Genomic DNA, 19,491 nt, shown 5'->3' with positions numbered 1-19,491 from the left:
GGTAGGGGAATACCAGGTCAGGGAAGCAGGAATGGGTGTGTTAGTGAGCATGGGGGGGGGGGGAGGGAATAAAGGGATTTCAGAGGGGAAATGTGGAAAGGGGACAACATTTGAAATGTAAATAAAATATAAATATAAACATATGAATATATAATATAAAATATATAAAAATATAAATAAATTTAAAAATAAAAAAAAATTTAAAAAAGCGCTTGGGAAGCAGAGGCAGGCGGATTTCTGAGTTTGAGGCCAGCCTGATCTACAGAGTGAGTTCCAGGACAGCCAGGACTACACAGAGAACCCCTATCTCAAAAAAAAAAAAATGTAAATAAGAAAATATCTAATAAAAAGTTCTTTAAACAAAACACAACATTACCTCTCATTGTGACCACCTTGAATGGATAAAGGTCAATTCACAAGTATCTTAACCACTGCTGCTGCTTTGATAAAATACTCTGTCAGGAGAACAGGTTTATTCCAGCCCACGGTTCACAGTAAAGTCCCTCATGGTGGGCAATGCCACTCTGAAGTGTGAAGCAGCTGCTCACTCACATCAGGTATGTAAATAATCAGGACGCCAAGAGCAATGAACGCCTGCTGCTGCTCAGCCCCTTTCCACACACTGCCCGGGATCCTAGCCAGGGAATGGTGCGGCCCATAGTGGGTGGGTCTTCCCACACCAGTTAAGATAACCAAGGCCATCCCTTACAGCCACGCCCCGAAGAACCTCCCCCTTGTTAGGATTCTGTCTAAGCTCCACCCCACCGTTACCTGGCAACAGCCAGATATGCCCCGCCCCACTGTTACCTGGCAACAGCCACCTATGCCCCTCCCCACTGTTACCTGGCAACAGCCAGATATGCCCTTCCCTACTGTTACCTGGCAACAGTCAGCTAGGTCTGCCTCACTATAAAAGGGGCTGATTGCCCCTCTTATTTTCTCACTCTCAGCTTCTCTCTTGTCCCTTCTTGGGCTCCCCTCCCTTCCTCTCCCCTCCCCCTCTCTCCACATGGTCATGGCCACCTCTGCTTCTCTACTCTCTCCTTCTCTCTGCTTTTTTCTGCCTCTACTACCCTCTTAACTCCCCTCTCCATGCCTTGAATAAACTCTATTCTGTACTATACTATCTTGTGTCTGGTAACCTCAGGAAGAAGGGATGCCTTGGCATGGGCCCACTGAGGCACGGCCTTCCCCCACACCGCCATTAGAACATATTCTCTCACCTCTTTCTCTTTTTATGATCACAACACCCCTGGCCACTCTAGATCTTATCAAGTAGACAATTGAGGTTAACCATCATGGTGTCTGTGACGCTGGGTCTATTTATCTAGACACTGGGGTCCTCTATCTTGCTTGCAAGAGTATTACTCAGAAAGTAATAGATTTTTATATTTAAAAATATTTTATATTTTTATATTATATTATAATTGTATTATATTATATTTTAATTTATATTATATTGTATTTTATATTATATATTTATATTTCTAAAATCTATTTATTGGAATTTGTGCATGTACTAGCTTTCCCACCAGATCTTAAATGTATTGGGGGACTGTGCCTGACCAAATAGACGTTCAAAAGTTAAGGGGCTGGGTAGGTACAAACCAGGGATAGAGACTCCTACATATTCTGCTCCTCATTTCCCTCCTTATCAGGGGTAGTATTTTCCTTCATTACTGTAATTAATAAGGCTGTGCAGTGGTTTGTTCCACAGAGATCAAAGCTCTTCATAAGCTTCACCTCAGTTTCTCCCCTTGGTCTGGGAGGGGCAGTTAGCCTAGGATGACCGCTCCCACCCCACAGATGAGTGCAAGGGCTCAAGGACTGACTTGTGGGTGGAGTGCACTCGTGTCCTGGCAGTCAGGCAGGGAAGCATGGCTCCCTAAGGACAATGTAGGTGACTTAGATTCCACAGATGGTGTTTCCACCATGAGTAAAAATGGTCCCAACCTCCACTCTTTCCCCCAAAGTGATTCCCACTGTTGACTTTATTACATATCAGAGTAGGGTTGCTACCCAGGGTTCTCCTCCAGGACCAAGCATTTGGCTTTCGGCATCCAGGAAAGAAGAGATGCAGTGAAGTCACTCTGTGCTCTGCCAGGATGTATTTCCCAGAGCATTCCCTACACCAGCCTGGGGAGAGCTTCATCCAAGAGAAGCACACAGAGGAAATCTCTTCTGAGACCAGATAGGAAGGCATAGGCCAAAGGCGGTTTGATATCTATATCTCTCTGCCTCTCTCTCTCTCTCTCTCTCTCTCTCTCTCTCTCTCTCTCTCTCTCTCTCTCTCTCTCTGTATATATATATATATATATATATATATATATATATATATATATATATATATATATATCCACCCACCCACCCACCCATTTATCTGTCTATCTATCTATCTATCTATCTATCTATCTATCTATCTATCTATCTATCTCTACCTATTGCCTTTGTTGGTATAAACAGTACAGACACCTGGAAGAGCCTTGTTTGTCATCCCCTAGAGTGATTTATCTGTTTCAAATTTCCAGAATTACACAGTTGAGGAAATCAGAGTCTGCTCAGCAGCTTGGGTGTCATGAGGCACAGCCTGGCCAGACAGACAGACAGCTCTGCTTTTTTTTACTACTCTATCTAGGGGAGAGAGATCTGAACCCTGGTGCTTATGGGCAACTGCTGGTTTACCTATCCCACAAAAAGATGGGAAAAGGAAAGAAGTGGGGACCAAACACTCTAAGAAAGCACAGAGAAAACTTGGGTGGGTTGTTGTCTCTATTGGTCCACTGGGGTTCCTTTCTGGATACAGGACACAGGCGCTTCAAGTTCCATATTCCCAATGTAGTGAGTCACAGCTAAGGTCACCCCCATTGATTCTTGAGCACCTCCCTTGTCCCTGACCAGGTATCATCCTGGAGATTGTCGCCACCACCTCACCCCTATCAGCTACAGATTTCCACTCATTTTCATGGCTATCTAGGCATTTCTCCTGTCCTTCCCCACACCTGATCCCTCCCCCCTTCCAAGTTCCCTCTCTCCATCTGCCTACTTCCTCTTCTAAGTGATATTGAATCTTCCTTACTTGAGCTTTTATTCATATTTAGCTTCTTTGTGTCTGTGGAGTGTAATGTGATACCTCCATTTTATGCTATTATCCATTTACAAGTGCATGTCTTTTTGAGACTGGGTTACCTTACTCAGGATGATATTCTCAACTTCCATTCATTGCCTTCCAAATTCATGTTGCTTTTTAATAGCTGGATAGTATTCCATTGTATAGTTGAACCACGCTTTCCTTATCTATTTTTCATCTGAGGGATATCTAAATTGTGTCCAGTTTTAGCTATCATGAATAAAGCTGATATGAACACAATTGAGCAAGGGTCTTTGTGAGATGCTGGAACATCTTTTGGATATTTATCCAGGAGCAATGTAGCTGAGTCTTGAGGTTGAACAATTCCAATTTTCTGTGAAAATGCTGAATTGACTTGCAAATTGGACGTAGAAGTTTGCATTCTCACCAGCAATGGAGCAATGTCCCCCTTGCTCCATATCCTCACCAGTATTTGGTATCACTTGAGTTTATGATCTTAAGTATTCTAATGGGTATAAAATGGAACCTCAGTTTTGATTTGCATTTCCCTGATGACTAAGGAATTTAAACATTTCTTTAAATGATTCTGGCCATTCAAATTTCCTCAGGTGAAAATTCTCTGTATAGTTCTGAAGTCCATTTTTTATATACTTGGGTTGACTTTCATTTTGTTTTGTTTTATCAGGTTGTGTGTGTGTGTGTGTGTGTGTGTGTGTGTGTGTGTGTGTGTGTGTGGTGGATTATTTCAGTTGTCAGTGTCTAAATTTTTAAGTTCTTTGTAAATTTTTAATATTAGCCCTCTGACAGATGTATTGTTATTGAAGATCCTTTCCCAATCTGTGGGCTACCGATTTGTTCTATTGATAGTATCCTTTGCCTTAAAAAAGGTTTTCAATTTCATGAAGTCCCATTTATCAATTGCTGATCTTAGAGCCTCAGTCATTAGTGTTCTGTTCAGGAACTTGTCACTTGTTCCAATGTGTTCAATTTGTAAGCGTATATATATATATATATATATATATATATATACACACACACACACACACACACACACACATATGTGTGTGTGTATGTATATGATATATATATGTGTATATGTATACATATATACGTGTGTGTATGTATATGAATATATATGTGTATATGTATACATATACATAAATGTATATATGAAGTTGAGAATTGCTATTTCAGGATCTATAAACAATTGTGTTGAAATATTGATGGGGGATGACATTGAATCTGTAGATTGCTTTTGGTACAATATTCATTTTAAATATGCCAATCCCTTGAGCATAAGAGTCTTTCCTTCTTCTGATATCTTCCTCATATTCTTTCTTCAGGGACTTGAAGTTTTTGTCATACAGATCTTTTACTTGCTTGGGAAGAGCTACAACAAGATATTTTATATTATTCACAGCTATTGTGTGTGTGTTGTTTCTCTAATTTCCTTCTCTGCAACTTATCTGGAGGGTTACTGAATTCTTTGAGTTAATTTTGTATCCAGACACTTTGCTGAAGGTATGATCACCCATAGGAGTTCTCTAGCCAAATTTTGTGGTCACTCATGTATACAATCCATATAATGCACAAAAATCAATACTTTGACTTCTTCCTTTCCAGTTTTAATCTTCTTGATCTCCTTTTGTTGTATTATTTCTCTAGCAAAAACTTCAAGTCTACATTGAATAGATAGAGACTGAGTGGGCAGCCTTATTTGTCCCCAATTTTAGGGGAAATGCTTTAAGTTTCTCTCCATTTAGTTTGACATTGGCTTGATGTATTTTCTTTGATTGAATTTAGGTATGAGTCTTATATCCCTGATTTGTCTAACATCTTTAGAATGAAGTAGTGTTGATTTTATCAAGGGCTTATTCACCACGTAGTGAGAAAATCACATAATTTTTACAAATTCACTTGGTTTATATGGTGGATTTCATTGATGGATTTTCTTATATTGAATCATAACTGAATCTCTGCTGTGAAGCATACTTGATCTTTTTGGATGATTTCATAGTTGTGTTCCTGGATTCAGTTTGTGAGAATTCTATTCTGTATTTATGAATCAATATTCTTAAGAGATATCAGTCTGACATTTTTTTCTTTGTCGAGTCCTTGTATCAGTGTCACTGTGGCCTCATGTAATGAGTTTGGTAGTGTCCCTTCTGGTTTTTTTTTTTTTTTTTTTTTTTTTTGGAATAATTTGAGGCGTATTGCAAATAATTCTTCTTAGAAAGTTTGGTAGAATTCTGCACCAAAACCATCTGGTCCTAGGATTTTTTTAGTTGGGAGATTTAAATGACTGCTTCTATTTCTTTCGAGGCTTTGGGGCTGATTAAATAATTAACCTGACATTGATTTAATTTTGGTAAGTGGAATCTGTCTAAAACGTTCTCCATTATACTAAGGTTTACCAATACTGTGGAGTACAGGTTTTTGAAATGGGAACTAATGATTTTTGATCTTCCTCACTGTCAGTTCTTAGCCCTCCCTTTTTATTACTGGTTTTCTTGATTTGGATGCTGCCTCTGTCTCATGCATAGTTTGGCTAACAGTTTATTTTGTTGATTTTTCTCAAAGAAAAATCATTGAGCTACATGCACAGTCACTAACATGGCATTCTGTTTTTGAATACAGGCTAAGTACAGAAAGCATCTATCATAAAACTTATGTCAGTTGAAAGTATTTGATGTATTTATCTATATAATTGTCCGCACCTGTTTATACATGTCATAAATGAACTATATCTCCTACCACTCCTTGTGTAAATATATTAAATGAATATTAAAAGAAGAAATAAACAGCATATAAGGTAAGAGATAAATTTATATTAATTATTTTTTCCATTTGTCTCAGATTATAATGTAATTTGGAAACATTGCTTGCTAAACTCTGCACCTTGATAAGGAAACAGAAGTCATGGCTTCTATTGCAACACCCTTGGAAGAGGTGCCTGGAAGGAAGGACCACCCAGAGCCCCACATTCCTCCAGATATGACCCACGCACAGGTATGGGCCTGGGCAATGGATAATTTTGAGGCCCTAAGCTGTCCCTCCTGCCAGCACCCTTGGTGCTGTGTGCCTGGGAACCCTAGCATAGCCACAAGGCTGGATGAAGATGCATTTGAAGATGAGAGGGGGCAGAAACGCTGTAGAGAGCCACATGGAGAGGAGCCAATGGCTGAAAATGCAGAGATACTTTGGGGTCCTCAAGAAGTAGGAGCTACATCCAGGAGAAGGATTCAATGGGCTCTGAACCAGCCAGAAGATGACATCTCAGACAGCAGTGGAGACATGCTTGCCCCAGGTGAATTCTGGAGCCAAGGCACCTCCCCAAAACGACTAAAAACAGAGGGTTACATGAGAGAGGAACCTGGAAAGGAAAGACACCCAAGCATTGTGGAGAGCATACACCTTGAAATCTTTCAATACATTCACTGGGAGGAGCCAGAGCAAAACTGAGCAAGAGCCTCAGGCTGCCTCTGTGGACTTCTGAGCTGGGATTGTGCCCTACATGCCCAGGAGCCTTGAACTCTCTTTATTTTGTCCTCCTGTTCAATTGGTATGTTGAGGAATTTTACCTTAAATCTATGTAGAATCATTGCATTCTAATGGAAAGTATACATAATTAAAATATTTCCTAACACCTGTTAATTGTACTTAAGGGGCATTTTCATGATTTGAATATGGGGTAGGCAAGAAGACGGAAGGAGAGGGCCCTGGTGCTAGAAGGGCTTGATGCAGCACTGTAGGGGATTACCAAGACAGAGAAGTAGGAGGGGGTAGATTGGGGAATGGGCATAGGGAAGAGGGCTTGTGGGACTTATGGGGATGGAGGCACTGGGAAAGGGAAAATCATGTGGAATGTAAACAAAAATATTGAAAAATAATTAAAGAAAAACGAATATGGGGTAGGAAGTGATCACTAATCAATTCAGAGGAATTTCTTTGAGGGTAGAGTTTCATTAGGATTGGGATATGGAAACTAACAGGCTTGTTAGGGACAAAAGAGTGGCCCATCCACTAGGAAGAGGGCAGAGTGCAGGTGTGGATAAGGGAGGTGGTGTGTGGGGATCATGGTAAGTGACCCACAGCTTATAATGACAAGAAAGGAGCAATCTGATTGTAGATCCTCCATGGCAATCAAGAGTTGATGGGCTACCAGGTTCATGCAAGCACAAAACACTTATGTATAATCCATGACTTCAATGTGTAAGTTTGACTGCCACATCTAACAAATTGAGTTCATGGAGGTGGTCCAAGGAACAGCAAAGTCCTTTAAGACTTATATTCAAATAACAAGGATTTCCAGAGCCAGGCACGGTTGTGCACACATTTCATCCTAGCATGCTAGAGGCAGACAGGTCTCTGAGTTCAAGGACAGTCTGGTCCACAGAGTAAATTCCAGGTCAGGAAGTATTGCATAGTGAGACCCTGTCTCAAATGAGATGGATTCTTTTCATGTTGGGTAGACAGATTCTCAGATAAGAATTTCTGTTGGTCAGGTTTTTATTTTTAGTTTTGTTTTTTGTTTTTTGGGTTTTTTTTTTGTATTTTGTTTTTAGTTGTTGTTGTTGTTTTTAATAATACAAGCATCTGCATGGCTGGAGGGAGGGGGAATTCTGTGTGCAGAGAGAAGGTAAAGGTAAGTAGCAACACTCACAACAAGGAAATGAATCCCTTAGAGGAAACATCTCTGAACTGGGCATATTGGTGAAGGAATTGGTTACAATGTAAATCAGCAAATGAGACAGCCAATCATCCTGTCCCACACTAGGATACCCTTGAGTTCCACATCCATAGGAGTGAAACAGCTTAGGATAGTTGTGAGAAAGCATGTAGACATGGCTAATCCATCAACAGCAGCAGCCTCTGGGGTTTGACAGTTCAGAGATGCCTGATTTAGAGGGTGTACTGGCTGGTTTTGTGTCTAATTGTCAAGGCTGGAGTTATCACAGAGAAAAGAGCTTCAGCTAGGAACGTGCCTCCATAAGATCCAGTTGTGGGGCATTTTCTCAATTAGTGATGAGGGGGGTGTTGTGGATGGTACCAACTCTGGACTGGTATTCTTAAGTTCAATAAGAGATCAAGCTGAACAAGCCAGGTGAAGAAAGTCAGTAAGAAACATCCCTCCAGGGCCTCTGCATCAGCTCCTGCTTCATGACCTGCTTGAGTTCCAGTCCTGACCTCCTTTTGTGAAAAGCAGCAATTATATATATATATATATATATATATATATATATATATATATATATATATATATATATATATATACACACACACTCCTGTCTTAGCCCGGAGACAGAGCACAGTTATGGCAAGTTAAAATGTACTCCTTGTGGTCTGGATTTAGGCACAGCTGTGGCCATCCTTGGAACCATCCTCCTTAGAGTCAAAACTGAACATATAACAGAACTTATGAACCAAATGTATCTGGCATATATTTGTAGATATTTCATCCTAAAGCAAAAGAATATACCTTATTCTCATCAGCACATGGTGCCTTCTCTAAATTAGATCACATGATCAGTAGCAAAACAGGACTCAACAAATACAAGAAGATTGAAGATAACCCAATGCATCCTATCACATCACCAAAGACTTAGGCTGGGTTTGAAAAAAACAACAGAAATGCTGCATAAACATGAAAATTGAACAACATCCTACTCAATGATATCTGGATCAAGGAAGAAATAAAGAAAGAAATTAAAGACTTTTTAGAATTTAATGAAAATGAAGGCACAACATACCCAAAATTTGGCACACAATGAAAGCAGTGCTAAGAAGACTCATAGCTCTGAGGTTTTGGGATTCCCACAAAAAACCATAGAGATTAGGGGACACTCATTCACTAATATTTTTCCATTCACACTGAGCAGTAGGGCCCAGCCTTAGAGGAGGTTTGTGGTATCTTGAAGGCACATTGCAGCAGAGGCAGGATTCAGTCTTCAAAGCAAGTCTTAATTTCAAATAATAAGCCAAGTCTCAGCTACAGAAGACATTGCTCTAAGCAGAAACAAATATTAAATACCAAAGCTTCTGAGCAAAAAGAATGAAATTCTTAAATATGAGGAAACTATGGAGAATAGAAACAAATATGTGATTAGAGCATTTACACATAGAGAAAATGAAATTCAAAAAGCAATAGGAACCACTGACTTTTTAAAGTGATAAACATGTTTGAAAAAGACACATAGGTATATTAACATTTAAAAAGAGCAGGCATTTGTTGGTAGAGGGCATGTCAGTAAAAAGATAGTTTTTTACTTTGTCCCTATGGGCAATGTTACTGGGGCCAATCACAGCACAGGGAATGTTTTGTCTCACAAATTTATTTGCCGACTTATCTATATCATTGAACATTCCACATATCTCTACAGGAGAATCCCCTAATTGGTAATTACATATTCACTGGCTCAAGCTAATCTACCCAAATTTTATATCCCCACAATCTGGTGTGTTTTCTTTCACATATATGCATTAATACATGCTGGGAATTTACTGGGATTAAAGGCGTGCACCACCATGGCTCAGCAAAAATATCTTTAATGACAGCATGCATTCAGCTCTGGCTAATGCTCTTTTAGTTTCACGCCCCACATTATACTTTAGACAATTAAATAGGGACAGGAGACTGGAATTCTCATCTATTAGGTAGATGGAAGTTTTACACAGCAGATATTCCTTAAATTATTTCTTAAGTACATCAGTGCCCTCATATAAAGGGTCATTCTTCAGTGACAGGGTGGTAAGTCGGAAGTCTCAAAGGATGAAAATGGAGGTAAATATACATACATTTCTGGTGGAAAAGTCTTACAGAAGCCATTCCTTATGCCTTATGATAAGTAGATCTCTTAATAATAGCAATTTGTCTTTCAGTGGGGATGAATTGGTCAGTCTGTTGACCATGTTCTCCCCAGCATAGAATTTTAATTTACTCATAGGTATAGAGTGACCAGGATGGAGATATGGGCATCTCCACAGCACCTGAGTTGATGTGAACTGTGACATTGTTCTCCTGACTTTGGAAACCATGGGCTGGAGACCTCTAAGGAGAAGGTCTCCCTTTCTATGTAGTAGGGAATACTGTACGTTTTACTCAAAAGAGCTGACTCTTGTAACAATGAACCTACTTAAGAAGATCACCTATCATTTACTTAAAGAACTGACTTTACTTAAAGAGTTACTCTGAGCCATGTGTGGGAAATCAAACCTTATATCCCAGCACTCAGGATGCAGAGTCAGGCAGATCAATGTGAATTCAAGGCCAGATTGGTCAGAGAGTGTGGCAAGGGAGGAGGGGCTGGTGAAAGAGAGGAAACCTAACGGAAACACAGACATAGACACACAGACACACACAGACACACAGACACACACACACACATACACACACACACAACGATTTACTCTGAATTTAAAAGATTGAGTTTTTAAATCTTGGCATTTTTAATTGAAATGGAATTACATTGTTTTTGCTCCTCTTCTTCTGCCTTCCAGGCCTTTCCACGTAACCCAATGGTCACGACCTCACGGCCTCTCCAGCAATGGCTCTCCATTGCTTTCTTTAGAACCACCATTGCCATTGTGACTGGGACAAGAAGGAATCTCAGAGTAGTGTCAGCACCTTCCTCCGCTGGCCAAGGAGGATGAACAAACTCCTCCCCCAAGCAGACTGGTATTTGTACTTCAGCCTCTCAGAGTCTAAGGTTTTCAGTTTCATGATGTTCCACTTGCCACTTGGTGGCTCTGTTTCCTTAGCGACCAGTGTCCTATCTAGCAAATGAAGGGATCCTGAAGTGTTTTGTCTTTTTTCTCCTATCAGCCCTATAAGTTCCTTCTGGTATCACAGGAAGGTCTTGGGTATTTCTCAGTTGCTGTCCCTTATAGGGTGACAGAGAGGAAGCTAGGAGCATTATACTTGTTGCCATCCAGATTTCCAAAGATCATTTATTGAAGGTACTGTCCTTTCCCAAAGGAATATTTTTGGCCCCTTAGTAAATAAAATAAAATAAAATAAAATAAAATAAAATAAAATAAAATAAAATAAAATAAAATAAAATAAAATAAAATAAATAATCAAGTGCTGCTTCTGGCGAGAGATTGTTATGGAAGCTCAGGTCTGATGTCTAATTCATGTATCCAAGCACACCAAGACTGTTTCCACTAGGATGTCCCTACTAGTATGGATGTTTCTCCAAGTATGGATGTTTCTACTAGGACTCCCAGAATTCACATCTTGCATTGTTTCTTTTAGGAACAGCTTTGCTATGGTGGATATGTTGTGATTCCACATGAATCAATTCCAATTACAATGTTTAAGAAAATTATCAGAGTCTGCCTGGGTGGCTCTACCATGCTTGATAGAGACTGCACTGAATAGAACATGTTGAAATGCAAAATAAAATGCTGGCCAGGACACCAGCGGCTGTTGTCAGTGTGTTTCTTTTTGATATGAAGGTGTTTGAGCAGCAACCCAAAGGTGCCTGCTGTTCTCTAAGACTCCCTGGTGCCAAACACTGAAGAGCAGCAGTCAGTTGGCAGAAAAGCACTGGTCAAATAGGAGGCCTGACAAAAACAGACATCTTCTCCACAACTTGCAGGAGCGAGCCACTTGCATTAGCTTTGGCGTCTCAAGTATGAGTTGTTTGAGTACTGACTGAGGCACCCTGCTTGGGGACCCTGCCTTGTAAGAGGGAATTGCTGCAGCACAAGCCTATATGGTGCTAACCAGGGTTCTGTTCTCCTCTGCAACCAAGCCTTTGGCATTTGGTATCCATGAAATAAAGCAGGCAGTGAGATCACTCTGTGCTCTACCAGGATGTATTTCCCAGAGCAAGCCCTCCACCAGCCTGGGGAGAGCTTCATCCAAGAGAAGCACAAAGAGAACTCTTCTGAGACCAGATAGCAAGACATAGGCCAAAGGCTGTTTGATATCTATATCTCTGTCTCTGTCTCTGTCTATCTATATATCTATCATCTATCTATCTATCTATCTATCTATCTATCTATCTACCTACCTAATGACTTCGTTGTTAATTTACCCAAGGTATTTACAGCCTCTTTCACTCTCACAGACTACAAATTTGATTCTTTGGTATAAAATGTACAGGCACCAGGAAGAGCCTTGTTTGTCGTCCCCTGGAGTGATTTATCTGTTTCAGATTTCCCCAGTTACATAGTTGAGGAAAGCAGAGCCTGCTCAGCAGCTTGGGTGTCATGAGGCACAGCCTGGTCAGATAGACAGACAGCTCTGCTTTTCTTTTAATACTCTATCTAGGGGAGAGAGGTATAAACCCTGGTGACTATGGGGCAACTGCTGGTTTACCTAGCCCACAAAAAAAAGATGGGGAAGAGAAAGAAGTGGCAACCAAAAACTCTAAGAAAGTCCTGAGAAAACATAGATGGGTTGGTGTCTCTATTGGTCCACTGGGGTTCCTGTCTGGATACAGGAAGTGGTCACTTCATGTTCCATATTACCAATGTGGTGAGTCTCAGCTAAGGTCACCCCCATTGATTTTTGAGCACCTCCCTTGCCGCAGGCCAGGTATCATCCTGGAGATAGCCACCACTACCTCACCCCTATCAGCTTCAGATTTCCATTCATTTTCAGGGCCATCTGGGCATTTCTCCTGTCCTTCCCCACACCTGATCCCTCCTCTCTTCCAAGTTACCTCTCTCCATCTGCCTTCTATGTCTATTTTATTCCCACTTCTAAGTGATATTGAAGGTTCCTTACTTGGGCCTTTTTTTCTTATTTAGCTTCTTTGTGTTTGTGGAGTGTAATGTGATACCTCCATTTTCTGCTACTATCCACCTACAAGTGGATACATACCATTCGTGTCTTTTTGAGACTGGATTACCTCACTCAGGATGATATTCTCAACTTCCATTCATTGCCTTCAAAATTCATGATACCTTGCTTTTTAATAGCTTACTAGTATTCCAATGTGTAGTTGTACCACATTTAACTTATCTATTTTTCATCTGAGAGACATTTAAGTTGTTTTCAGTTTCCAGCTATCATAAATAAAGCTGCTATGAACACAATTGAGCAAGGGTCTTTGTGAGATGTTGGAACATCTTTGGGGTATTTATCCAGGAGAAATGTAGCTGGGTCTTGAGGTTGAACTATTCCCAATTTTCTGAGAAAATTCTAAATTGATTTGCAAATTGGATGTAGAAGTTTGCATTCCCACCAGCAATGTTCCCATTGCTCCATATCCTCACCAGCATTTGCTGTCACTTGAATTTATGATCTTAGGTATTCTAATGGATATAAAATGGAGCCCAGAGTGTTTTGATTTGCATTTCTCTGATGACTATAGAATTTAAACATTTCTTTAAGTGCTTCTGGCCATTCAAGATTCCTCAGGTGAGAATTCTCCATTTAGTTTGAAACCCATTTTGTATTTAATTGGGTTGTGTTTTTGTTTTGATACGTTTTTTGAGGGTTTTAAGGGGGGTTCATGGATTATTTGGGTTGTCAGTGTCTGAATTCTTGAATACTTTGTAAATTTAGAAATTGTACAGAGCCATATTGGGGTGTCATGCCACTTGGTAGGAACTCGACTTTGATCAAGGTGAACTTCCTCTCCTAACCTTTCTTGAGCAGGGATTCCTGTGCTATTCAGGATCCTGCTCCACGTAGGGCTGAGCGCTCAGAGTGAAGGTGAAGTGCATTGTTCCTCCAGGCCTAAGAATTCCTGAATTAATCATTTGACCCACCTAGCTGCCTGAGCAGTGTAGCCAAGAACAACCAGACCACTTCCTTCCTGTACTCCTGAGTTGGGAAGGGAAAGGCATGCTGTGCTTGGTGCTTTGAGACAGGTCCATGATCACCAGGGTCCCCTTCTGATTCCCACCTTGGTTTGTTTACTTTTAAACTTCATTAAACAGGATAACGTAAGGCCATTTTCATTCAAGGGCAAAATGTATGTCAGTGTATCGTAGAACACACAATCATGATTAGTTGCAAACAAAGTAAATACAATGTACATTTCTGAATTAAATAACCTTCCCAAAACTCAGACTCCATTCCCTGGGAGATTTGGGAGATCACTCTATGAACTATCCATTTGATTCCTCATGTCCACGGTACTAATTTAAATTGGGATATTTGTTTGAATTCTTTTCAGGATGTGTTTAACTTCACCTAGTGGTCTGTACTGACTAGGTTTGTTTGTCAACATGACACAAGCTGCAGTTATCTCACACAAAAAAGGAGCCTCCCTTGATGAAATGCCTTCATGAGGCCCAGCTGTAAGTCATTTTCTCAATTAGTGATCAAGAGGAGAGGGACCAGTCCATTTTGGGTGGTGCCATCCTTAGACTGGTACTTGTGGATTCCCTAAGAAAGCAAGCTGAGCACCCCAGTGGAAGCCACCCACTAAACAGCACCCATCATGGCCTCTGCGTTAGCTACAGTCTCCGAGTTCTTGTCCAGCTTGAGTTCCTGTCTGGCCTTCCTTTGACTAAGAACATCAATGTGAAAGTACAAGTTGAATAAACCTTGTCCTCCTCAGCTTGCTCCTTGGTCATGATGATTTGTTCAGGAATGCAATCACTGACTTAGACAGGTTCAAGGCAGGTCAAGCTAGGGCATCTTACTCCCCTTGGCACCTTCTCTTTATCCCCACAATCCTACTAGAATTCCACAAGGACAATGTAGCAGGTCTTATCTTAGCATGGGCATGGCTCAGTGACCAGGCTGGAAGAGTCCTGAGTTTAACTGTTTTGGATCAAACCAATCAGTCCTGCTCACTATATTGGCTGTCCTTCTGACCTGAATATTCTCTAGCAATACCTAAGCCAAACACCTTCTCCAAACCCAGCTCAAAAACAACATTATTACTGGTCAGAGATTCACAAGGAAATATAGTGCATGTTTGTTTATTATCTAGTCCAGCTTCATGGGATTCAAAATGAGAAAAAGCTTTTCCACCTTTACAGTTATACATACCAATATATGACAATGTCTAGAAAATAATGAAGGCCAGCATGGGGAGTGCTGAATTCTGAGATTCATGATCACCCTTCACCATTCACCTTTGATACTGAATTATTTTTTGTCATTTTTTTCTGTAGTAAAACAGAAGTTTTGCAAGAATGCCTTGAATTTTCTATTGTTGATCAATTGAGCAACTCTTCCTCCAGAGCTGCTCTTTATGGAAAACATTATGGAAGACTGTCATTCTCTCAGTGAATCCAAGATGTATTACCTGAGTCCTCCAATCTCTGTTGAATGTTCCAGGTGATGTGAATTAAAGAAAATGTTGAAAATTCCAAGGAAAACATGCTGATCAGTATTTCTCTACAGTGGGTATTTCTTTTCTATATACATATTCTGAAAAAATGAAATCAGAGAACAGAGTGTTACCAATGATGCTCAAGTGCCTTCTTCACAATGACAACTTTGTGACTACTCTCTAGGCTGAAACAGGGTGTGTATTACTAGTGAAAATATCTCTTAAAATTTCAGGGTATACTGAAAAAGAAAAATGTAACCAATAGTCTAACCAAGTACAAAAATAGTGTTTTGGAATCACACCAGATGTAGACCATAGTTGAGTACTAGTACCCAAATTTTCAACAGGCTGGACAGACTCAGTTGGCAATGAAGGGAATGTTTGGGCTGCAGAGTGAGAGATTCTAACTTCCCAGGCATTGTCTTGTCAGGTAAAATCCCATGAGAAAGATCATAGCTGACTCTCCCAGTTCCTTAACACTATTTTACACAGCTGCTTCCTTTTTTTCTCCAAAAGTGCAATAAGGCCTGTCAATCAGACCCTCCATCACTCAGTCTTCCAACACTCCCTCTCTGCTTCCTTTCTTCCTTCCTTCCTTCCTTCCTTCCTTCCTTCCTTCCTTCCTTCCTTCCTTCCTTCCTTCCTTCCTTCCTTCCTTTATTTGTTCTTCTCTCTATATAAACCTGTCTGTCCTAAAATTCTCTATGTACATCAGGCTGGCCTGGGACTTGCAGGGATCCACCTACCTGAGTGAACATGCCTACCTCATATCCATTTCCTATTGAGAGGTTAAACATTGTGGATGACCAAAAACTAAATGAAAGCTCTAAAATGAGAAGTTCTTCCAAGAAGGGAAGAACATGAAGGACACCATCTCAAGGCCAGGTGGCTGTTTTTTCTGTGTCAAGACAACCACTGCCCTGATCTGCATCCTTAGCCAGTCCTGCTTCTGCAAGTGTGTTTCCTTGTGATGCAGAAATTTGCTTTGTAAATTGCTAAAATTAGTAAGATTCTCCTGTACAGAAATAGTAGCACAAACCTCTAATCCCCATAATAGAGAAGCAAGGGAAAGTAACTATGAGTTTAGGGCTAGCCTATTGTACACAGAAGGAAGAAGGTGGAAGTTGGGAGTTGCAGGTGGCCCCTAGATTAACTTGGATGGGAAGCATCTGGGTAGATCAGTCTTCCTCCATGTTAATTCAGCAAAAGGGTTTCTCAAAGTTCTCAAGGTTGCTCCGTGTGTGCTGGTTATCTTATGGCCCAGCACAGCTGACAACAAGGATTCCTAATGCCCCCTATGGACTTCCTTTAACACAAACCACCAGTTACTCCTGTAACCAAAAGTAGGAAAGAGTAGAGTGTCCTCATCTGTGTCCACTCAACCTTCCATCTTTTCTCTTGGACCACAACAAGAAGAACACAAATTTCCTGCTTCTTAACACTTTTATTAAGAAAGCTGTAAACAACAACAAAAAACAAACAAAAAAAACAATCAAAAAACAATCAAACAATCAAACAAAGGAAAAACCACAACATATGACTCCAAAGATATAACTGCCTTGTATGTGCCTTTTCTGTAACAGAGGAGCTGAAAGAAGATTCCCTAAGTGCAAGTCTTAGCAGGCATCATGGCTCCTGGCATTGAAATAGAGTTCTGCGGGGCTTCTTTATTTAATCTTCAGGTCAAAGGTCCTTTGAAGCCATGCCCAGCATCCTAGGTTCCTGGGACAGTCAGAAGCAGGATCCCGGTCAGGGCAGTCTACACCATCACAGGTCTCAAGGTCCAGCCCTTCCTCCCTGAGCAGGCTAGGTGAGGCTTGGTTTGGCTCCTCCCTATCTATGTCTTTGTCCACATCTACTGGGGACTCTTGTAGCTCCCTCTGACTCTCACCCTGTAAGACCTCTGTACCCTTCTTCATGGTATGATTCAATGTGCCATAGTATCTCCGGTAGTCCAATTATAGATCCCAATCATAGTCCAAATATAGATCCCAATTAATGATCCTGCCTTCCTCAGAGCATTAGCTTGGTTCTCTGCTAAAACAAACTGGGTCAGTCTTTCAATATCGTGGTCTCAGGCCTGGTAATACTTGTGTAGTCAACAGTGCATGCATTGCAGAATCTGATGTATCCTTGACACGACTGACAGGGAACTGCTTCATTGTCTTGGCTTTCTCCATGGACCACTGATGGTAAGCCATTGTCCTTCTGCTACAGAGAAATCTCCAGTTAGTTAATTATCCTCTATAGTTCTTGGCCCCTCCAAACCATTGCACTGTGGGAATCTGGATTTTAAACCAACAGACCTAGCATGTTTTTGAACCCCCTAAGATGGTAAGGTCTACCCAGTCTGCTGGCAATATTCTTTCATCCCAGAACCTGAAGGAAAGGAGCTCAGGAAGAGGCAGGTTGATCTCTGAGCTCAATACCACCCTGGTAGTCAGAACTATTTTCAGGACAGTCTGGGCTACACAGCAAAACGAAGCCCAAAAAACACAAAACAAGCAAACCAAAAAAAATCTTCTCAAATGAAAAGAGACTATATTCTGGATGCAATTTTCTAGCATTAAACATAGACAACTGATGAGACAGGTAATGGGGAAAGTGCTCCTGGAACAGCAAATCAATTTGGGTTGCCGGGTTCAGAGAATAAAAAATCAAATAGAATGCTCTGATACTCACTCTCTCTTTCCTGAAAGGGGATATATTAGAATGATTTACAGTATGCAGTCTGCTTTATCCCACAATAGCTGGATAGGAAACAAAGTCCAAGAATCCAGACGAGTCCCCGAAGCTGGCCTTCAGTAGAAGATGGAATCACGGACAAGTAAGCTGTTGTGCCAGGGACGTAATATGACTTGCTAGTCAGGAAAGAGCAAGCAGGCAATGTGGAATCTTTCTTCCTCTGTGTTCTTATATAGGCCTCAGAATGAAGGTGTGGCCCAAACTAAAGGTGTGTGTTCCAGATGCAATCTCTGTGTTAAAGCCTGTATTATAGCCTGGATTAAAGCCTCTGGATGAGTGTCTTCTGCTGGGTGTGGCAACCCATGCCTTTAATCCAAGCACTATAGGACTGAAGCCTGCAGGTGAATCTCTGTGTGTAGCCTAGTCTACAAAGTGAGTTTCAGTACAGCCAGTGGTATTTCAGACAAACCCTGGCTCATAGCAACAACAAAAATCATAATGGCACAGTTACGGCTTTCTTGCTCCACATCCAGATTAAAGGACTAGGTCTTTCAAGCTCAAAGAGATCTGAATTTAATTGGCATGTTCCTATTTCAAAGACCCTGATTACCTTCTATCAATTAAACAACAAATCCCTTGAAGGTGTGTCCTTAAGTTTTGGATTTTGCATAATTTGAGATGTAATCAAGTTGACAACACAGAATAGAGAACCCAGAGACTACTTCTTTGATCGTCACCTCTGCTATTTGATTTTTCTATTAAGAAAATCATGCTGATGTTGTAGTTGGTAAAGGCAAGCTTTGAGCCAGGCAGGGGTACCAAAACATCAGCCCCACCCCACCACCACCCAATAGTGGAGCTCTACAAACTTAGTATTTGCTTGAATCTCGGTTGAAGCTGCATTTGCTTTGGTGTACCTTAGGTAAATGACCTTTTCAGCCATACAGGTTTGCCAAGACTTGGGACACTACCCCCTTCTCCAGGAACATGACAAACTTGGTGCAAACAAAAATCTCATTGCAGCTGCTTTCATTTCTGTTCGCCTAAGGTTTCCGGGATGGCATGGATTAGGGTTCTACTGCTCTTACCTCTCATCTGGTCTTTTCCATATCACTGAACTTTGCCCTGTTGCCTTGGAGACAAGACCCAAGAATACACTTGACTGACAGGAAAAACAGAAGATGACCCCTTATGACTCACTTGCATACCCCGAGCTTTAGGTAAATCACGCAATCCTGGGCAAGTCCATCGTTAGCCCCCCTGTCCACTTGTCCAGACCTATAGGAGCCACAGCTGGAGCAGGGACCATGGAAGGAGCCAGAAGCTCCAAAGCCCCCTAGATCCATAGCTCTGACTCTGAACTCCATGAACTTCCACTGCTTCACAGCAGGGATCGCTGTGGGGCAGCTCTTCCCCCAAGAGAGGAATGCCAATGGTGAGTGCCCACCCTTTGCAGTCTCAGGGTGCAAATAA

Source organism: Apodemus sylvaticus, chromosome 13 (assembly GCF_947179515.1).
Source record: "Apodemus sylvaticus chromosome 13, mApoSyl1.1, whole genome shotgun sequence".
NCBI classification, from domain to species: domain Eukaryota; kingdom Metazoa; phylum Chordata; class Mammalia; order Rodentia; family Muridae; genus Apodemus; species Apodemus sylvaticus.
This window is presented reverse-complemented; position numbering follows the sequence as displayed.